We start from the raw sequence: 8,591 nt of genomic DNA, 5'->3' as shown, positions 1-8,591 counted from the left end.
ACGTCTTGGGGCTGCTCCCCCTCCCCCTTAAGGATCCAGAAAACATGATCCGAGACATCGCGGACCCTGGCACCTGGGAGGCAACACATCAACCGCGAGTCTCTCTCGTTCCCACAGAATCTCCTATCTATCCCCCTAACAATGGAGTCTCCAGTGACTAATGTTCTACTCCTTTTCTCCCTTTCCTTCTGAGCAACAGGGACGTACGCTGTGCCAGAAACATGTACACCATGGCTGACCCCTGGTAAGTCATCCCCCCAAAAGTATCCAAAGCGGTATACCTGTTACTAAGGGGAACGACCACAGGGGACCACCGTCACCCATATATCTTTATTCTTTGGCGTAACTACCTCCCTGAAGCTTCTATCTATTACCCCCTCTCCCTCCTGAATGATCCGAAGTTCATCCAGCTCCTGTTCCCTAACACGGTTTTTGAAGATCTGGAGGTGGGTGCACTTCCAACAGATGAAATCAGCAGGGACACTGACGGCGTCCCTTTCCTCAAACATGATACTAAGATTGGTGGAGTTGTAGATAGAGAGGCGGACTGTCAGAGAATACAGCAAAATATAGGTAAATTGGAGAGTTGGGCAGATAAATGACAGATGGAGTTCAATCCATGCAAATGCGATGTGATGCATTTTGGAAGATCAAACTCAAGAGCAGACTATATGGTCAATGGAAGAGTCCAGTGGAAAGCTAAGAGAGGGCACGAAAAGATCTTTGGCGGGTACGATCAAGGAAAACCCCAAGGCCTTTCACACATATGTGAGAAATATGAGAATGACTAGAGCGAGGGTAGGTCCGATCAAGGATAGTAGCGGGAGATTGTGAATTGAGTCCGAAGAGATCGGAGAGGTCTTGAACGAGTATTTTTCTTCAGTATTTACAAACGACAGGGGCCATATTGCTGGAGAGGACAGTGTGAAACAGACTGATAAGCTCGAAGAGATACTTGTTAGGAAGGAAGATGTGTTGGGCGTTTGAAAAACATGAGGATGGACAGGTCCCCCGGGCCTGACGGGATATATCCAAGGATTATATGGGAGTCAATAAATGAAATTGCAGAGCCGTTGGCAATGATCTTTTCGTCCTCGCTGTCAACAGGGGTGGTACCAGTGGATTGGAGAGTGGCGAATGTCGTGCCCCTGTTCAAAAAAGGGAATAGGGATAATCCTGGGAATTACAGGCCAGTTAGTCTTACTTCGGTGGTAGGCAAAGTAATGGAAATGGAGGGAGAGGATTTCTGAGCATCTGGAAAGACACTGATTGATTAGGGATAGTCAGCACGGATTTGTATGGGGTAGGTCTTGACTTACAAGTCTTATTGACTTCTTTGAGGAGGTGACCAAGCATAGAACATAGAACATAGAACGATACAGCGCAGTACAGGCCCTTCGGCCCTCGATGTTGCACCGACATGGAAAAAATCTAAAGGCCATCTAACCTACACTATGCCCTTATCATCCATATGCTTATCCAATAAAATTCTTAAATGCCCTCAATGTTGGCGTGTTCACTACTGTTGCAGGTAGGGCATTCCACGGCCTCACCACTCTTTGCGTAAAAACCCACCTCTGACCTCTGTCCTATATCTATTACCCCTCAAATTTAAGGCTATGTCCCCTCGTGCTAGCCACCTCCATCCGCGGGAGAAGGCTCTCGCTGTCCACCCTATATAACCCTCTGATCATTTTGTATGCCTCTATTAAGTCACCTCTTAACCTTCTTCTCTCTAACGAAAACAAGCTCAAGTCCAGCAGCCTTTCCTCATAAGATTTTCCCTCCATACCAGGCAACATCCTGGTAAATCTCCTCTGCACCCGTTCCAAAGCTTCCACGTCCTTCCTATAATGAGGCGACCAGAACTGTACGCAATACTCCAAATGCGGTCTTACTAGAGTTTTTGTACAACGGCAACCATGACCTCATGGCTCCGGAACTCAATTCCTCTACCAATAAAGGCCAACACACCATAGGCCTTCTTCACAACCCTATCAACCTGGGTGGCACCTTTCAGGGATCTATGTACATGGACACCGAGATCCCTCCGACATCCACACTACCAAGAATTTTACCATTAGCCAAATATTCCGCATTCCTGTTATTCTTTCCAAAGTGAATCACCTCACACTTCTCCACATTAAACTCCATTTGCCACCTCTCAGCCCAGGTCTGCAGCTTATCTATGTCCCTCTGTAACCTGCAACATCCTTCCGCATGTCTACAACTCCACCGACTTTAGTGTCGTCTGCAAATTTACTCACCCATCCTTCTGCGGTCCTCCTCCAGGGTCAATTTATAAAAATGACAAACAGCAAAGGCCCCAGAACAGATCCTTGTGGTACCGCCACTCGTAACTGAACTCCATTCTGAACATTTCCCATCAACTACCACTCTCTGTCTTCCTTCAACTAGCCAATTTCTGATCCACATCTCTAAATCATCCTCAATCCCCAGCCTCCGTATTTTCCTGCAATAGCCGACCGTGGGAACCTTATCAAACGCTTTACTGAAAATCCATATACACCACATCAACTGGCTCTACCCTCGTCTACCTGTTCAAATCACCTTCTCAAAGAACTCGATAAGGTTTGTGAGGCATGACCTACCCTTCACAAAACCATGCTGACTATCCCTAATTATATTATTCCTCTCTAGATGATTATAAATCGTATCTTTTATAATCCTCTCCAAGACCTTACCCACCACAGGCGTTTGGCTCACCGGCCTGTAGTTACCGGGGTTATCTCTACTCCCCTTCTTGAACAAAGGGACCACATTTGCTATCCTCCAGTCCTCTGGCACTATTCCTGTAGCCAATGATGACCTAAAAATCAAAGCCAAAGGCTCAGCAATCACTTCCCTGGCTTCCCAGAGAATCCTAGGATAAATCCCATTCGGCCCCGGGGACTTATCTATTTTCACCTTGTCCAGAATTGCCAACATTTCTTCCCTACGCACCTCAATGCCATCTATTCTAATAGCCTGGGTCTCAGCATTCTCCTCCACAATATTATCTTTTTCTTGCGTGAATACTGACGAAAAGTATTCATTTAGTATCTCGCTTATCTCCTCAGCCTCCACACACAACTTCCCCCACTGTCCTTGACTGGCCCTACTCTTACCCTAGTCATTCTTTTATTCCTGACATACCTATAGAAAGCTTTTGGGTTTTCCTTGATCCTACCTACCTGCCAAAGACTTCTCATGTCCCCTCCTTGCTCGTCTCAGCTCTCTCTTTAGATCCTTCCTCGCTTCCTTGTAACTATCAAGCGCCCCAACTAAAACTTCATGCCTCATCTTCACATAGGCCTCCTTCTTCCTCTTAACAAGAGATTCCACTTCTTTGGTAAACCACGGTTCCCTCCCTCGACCCCTTCCTCCCTGCCTGACTGGTACGTACTTATGTGGATGAAGGTAAATAAGTGGATGTGGTGTACATGGATTTTAGTAAGGCATTTGATTAGTTTCCCCATGGTAGGCTTATGCAGAAAGTAAGGAGGCATGGGATAGTGGTAAATTTGGCCAGTTGGTTAACGCACTGGCTAACCGATAGAAGAGAGTAGTGGTGAATGGCCAATATTCAGCCTGGAGCCCAGTTACCAGCGGCGTACGGCAGGGATCAGTTCTGGGTCCTCTGCTGTTTGCGACTTTCAATAACGACTTGGATGAGGGTGTTGAAGTGTGGGTCAGTAAATTTACAGTTATACTAAGAATGGTGGAGTTGTGGGTAGTGAGGAGGGTTGTTGTCGGCTTCAAAGAGACATAGATAGGATGCAGAGCTGGGCTGAGAAGTAACAGATGGAGTTTAACCCTGACAAGTATGAGGTTGTCCATTTTGGAAGGACAAATCTGAATGCGGAATACAGGGTTAACGGTAGGGTTCTTGGCAATGGAGAGGAGCAGAGATCTTGGGGTCTATGTTCATAGATCTTTGAAAGTTGCCACTCAAGTCGATAGAGCTGTGAAGAAGGCATATGGTGTGCTAGCGTTCATTAGCAGAGGGATTGAATTTAAGTCCCATGAGGTGATGATGCAGCTGTACAAAACCTTGGTCAGGCCACATTTGGAGTACTGTGTGCAGTTCTGGTCACCTCATTTAAGGAAGGTTGTGGAAACTTTGGAAAAGGTGCAAAGGAATGTTTCCAGGATATTGTCTGGAATAGAGTAGATCTTACGAGGAAAGGTTGAGGCCTTTTCTCATTAGAACGGAAAAGGATGAGGAGCAACTTGATAGAGGTTTATAAGATGATCAGGGAATAGATGAAATGAAATGAAAATGAAAATCGCTTATTGTCACGAGTAGACTTCAATGAAGTTACTGTGAAAAGCCCCTAGTCGCCACATTCCGGCGCCTGTCCGGGGAGGCTGGTACGGGAATCGAACCGTGCTGCTGGCCTGCTTGGTCTGCTTTATAAGCCAGCGATTTAGCCTTGTGAGCTAAACCAGCCCCTATGAAATAAAATGAAAATCGCTTATTGTCACGAGTAGGCTTCAATTAAGTTACTGTGAAAAGCCCCTAGTCGCCACATTCCGGCGCCTGTCCAGGGAGGCTGGTATGGGAATCGAACCGTGCTGCTGGCCTGCTTGGTTTGCTTTAAAAGCCAGTGATTTAGGTGAGTGAGCTAAACCAGCCCCTAGTGAGCTAAACCAGCCCCTAGAGTAGACAGTCAGAGACTTTTCCGGTGCACACCATTACAAGGGGACATAAATGTAAGGTAAATAGTGGAAGATATGGGGGGATGTCAGAGGTAGGTTCTTTACCCAGAGAGTAGTGGGGGCATGGAATGAACTTCCTGTGTAAGTAGTTGAGTCGGAAACGTTAGGGACCTTCAAGCGGCTATTGGATAGGTACATGGACTAGGGTAGAACAATGGAGTGTAGATTAATTTCTTCTTCAGGGCAGCATGGTAACATTGTGGATAGCACAATTGCTCCACAGCTCCAGGGTCCCAAGTTCGATTTCGACTTGGGCCACTGTCTGTGTGGAGTCTCCACATCCTCCCCATGTGTGCGTTGGTTTCCTCCTGGTGCTCCGGTTTTCCTCCCACAGCCCAAAGATGTGCAGGTTGGGTGGATTGGCCATGATAAATTGCCCTTAGTGTCCAAAATTCTAGGATTAACCTGGGATAGGAAGTTCGGCACAACATCGTGGGTCGAAGGGCCTGTTCTGTGCTGTATTTCTCTACCTATCTATCTAAAATTGATGTACAGAGAAATCTGGGAGTTTAGGTCCATTGTACCCTGAATGTGGCAACGTAGGTCAACAGAGTGGTCAAAAGGCATACAGCATGCTTGTCTTCATCGGACGGGGTATTGAGTGCAAGAGTTGGCAGGTCGTGTTACAGTTGTATAGGACATTGGTTCGGCCACATTTGGAATACTGCGTGCAGTTCTGGTCGCACCATTGCCAGAAGGATGTTGATGCTTTAGAGAGGGTGCAGAGGAGGTTCACCAGGACGTTGCCTGGTATGGAGGGTGCTATCTGTGAAGAAAGGTTGGGGAGATTAGGATTGTTTTCATTAGAAAGACGGAGGTTGAGGGGAGACCTGATTGAGGTCTGCAAAATTATAAGAGGTATGGATAGGGTGGATAGCAACAAGCTTTTTTCAAGCGTGGGGGTGTCAATTACAAGGGGGCAAGATTTCATTGTGAGGGGGAAATTTTAATGGAGATGTGCGTGGAAAGTATTTTAAGCAGAGGGTGGTGGGTGCTTGGAACGCCTAGATATTGGCGGGGTAGAGTCGGGCACGATAGCATCATTTAAGAGGCATCTAGACAGGTGCCTCCTGGCGGGGAACAGAGGGATGTAAATCGTTGGAAAATAAGCAACAGGTTTAGATAAAGGATCTGGATCGGCACAGGCTGGGAGGACCAAAGGGCCTGTTCCTGTGCTGTAATTTTCTTTGTTCATTGTTCTTATCACCTCCACTAACTTCCCAGTAACACAACGCCCAGAAATACATGTAAATTAACTCCACTAACGTCGCATAAACACAACCTCCAGAAACCCAGACACAGCACCTCCACAATCTCCCCAATAACACAATCACCAGAAATACATCCACATCACTCCCACAATCTCCCCAAAAAAACAATACCTCCAGAAATCCAACCTCATCGCCCCCACTAATGTTCCAATAAAAAAATCCCCATTAACCCATTCTCATCATCTTCACTAACTTCCCAAGAAAAAAACCTCCAAAAACACATCCTCATCACCTCAACGAACGATCCAATAGCACAATCTCAAGAAACACATCCTCAACACCTCCACAAACTCACCAATAACACTACCTGCCAAAACACATTCTCATGACATCCACGAACTTCCCAATAACACAACTTCCAGAAACCCATCCTCGTCACACCCACTAACTTCCCAATAACACAATCTCCAGAGACCCATCCTCAACACTACCACTATCTTCCCAATAACACAACCTCCAGTAACACATCCATACCACCTTCACTGTCTCCACAAACACACAACCACCAGAAACACAGTCACATCATCTCAACTAACATCACAATAAGACACCATCCAGAAACCAATCCTCATCACCCCCACGAACTCACTAACAACACAACCTCCAGAAACACATCCTCATGATGGCCCCACTAACTCCCCAAAACACAACCTCCAGAATCCCATCCTCATCACACTAACTTCCCAATAACAAAACCTCCAAAACCGATGCTCATCACCTCCACCAACTTTCCAATAACACAATCTCCAGAAACCCATCCTCATCACACCCACTAACTTCCCAACAACACAACCTCCAGAAACACATCCTCATTACCACCACTCACACCCGAAAAAACCCAACTCCAGAAGCCCATCCTCATCACCCCCACTAACTTCCCAATAACACAGCCTCCAGAAACCCTTACACATCCCTCCACTAACGTCCCAATAACACAACAATCCAGGAAACCCACCCTCATCACCTCCGCAAACTCACAATACCACAACCTCCAGAAACACACCCAATTTCACCTCCACTAAACTTCCCAAAAGCATAATCTCAAGAAACACATCCTCGACACCTCACCTAACCTCCCACAAACACAACCTCCATGAATCCATCCTCCTCACACCCATTAACCTCCAATAACACATCTCCAGAGGCACATCCTCAACACTCCAACTACCATCCCAATAAACACAAAATCCAGAAACGCATCCATACATCTCCACTGACCCCCCAAATCATCTAGTAATTTCACAATAAGACACCTTCCAGAAACCATCCTCATCACCCCACTAACTCCCTAGCAACACAAACTCCCAGAAACACATCCTCATCGCCCCCACTAACTTCCCAATAGCAAAACCTCCAGAAGCCCATCCTCATCGCGTCCACTAACTTCCCAACAACACATCCCCAGAAACCCATCCTCATCACTGCACTCACTCACAAATAACACAACCTCAAGAAACACATCCACATCACGTCCACTAACTGCCTAATAAAAATATCACATCTCCAGAAACCCATCTTAATCACCTCCACCAACTAGCCAAAGGCACAACCACGAGAAACAAATCCACACACCTCAACAAATTCGCAATGAGATACTATCCAGAAACCCATCCTCATCACCCCAGAAACCCCTAATAACAATAACGCCAGAAACCCATCCTCATCACCCAACTAAAGTCCCAATAACACAACATCCAGAAACCCATGCTCATCATCTCCACGTCCAATAACACAACACTAACACAACCTCCAGAAACACATCTACATCCCTCCACTAACGTCCCAATATCAAACGTCCCAGAAACCCATTCTCATCACCTCCACTAACCTTCTCAATAACACAATCTCCAGAGACCCATCCTCAACACTCCCAAAATCTCCTACTAACAGAAACCTCTAGAAACACATCTACATCACCTCCACTGACCCGCAAAGACCAACCACCAGAACACATGTACATCACCTCTACTAAGTCTCAATAAGATCACATCCGAAACCCATCATCATCACACCACTAACTTTCCCAATCCCGCAACCGCCAGAAAACCCATCCTCATCACCTCCACTAACTCCCAATAACCCATCCTCCAGAAAAACCCATCCTCATCGTTCTCCACTAACGACCCAATACCACAAACATCCAGAAACCCATGCTCATCATCTCCAAGAACCTTCCCAATAACAAAATCCCGGAAACCCATTTCATCACCCCCATAACTTTCCAATAACAATATCACCAGAATCCCACATCATCACACCCACTAACTTTCCACTAACATAACATCATAAACCACCACATCACCTCCACCAACTTCCCAATAACACCACCTCCAGAAACCATCGTCGTCACCCCCACTAACTTCCCAATAACACAACCTCCTGAAACCCATCCCATAACCGCCGTTAACTTTCCAAAACACAACCTCTAGAAACCGACCTTGATCACTCCCATAACTCCTAATAACAGAACCTCCAGAAAACCCATCTCATCACCCCCTCTAACTTCCCAATAACAAACTCCAGAAACCCATCTCATCACCCCCACAACATCCCAATAACACAAACCTCCAGAAAAGATCCTCATCACCCCCATAACTT

Source organism: Scyliorhinus canicula, unplaced genomic scaffold (genome assembly GCF_902713615.1).
Source record: "Scyliorhinus canicula unplaced genomic scaffold, sScyCan1.1, whole genome shotgun sequence".
In the NCBI taxonomy this organism is placed as follows: Eukaryota; Metazoa; Chordata; class Chondrichthyes; order Carcharhiniformes; family Scyliorhinidae; genus Scyliorhinus; species Scyliorhinus canicula.
This window is presented reverse-complemented; position numbering follows the sequence as displayed.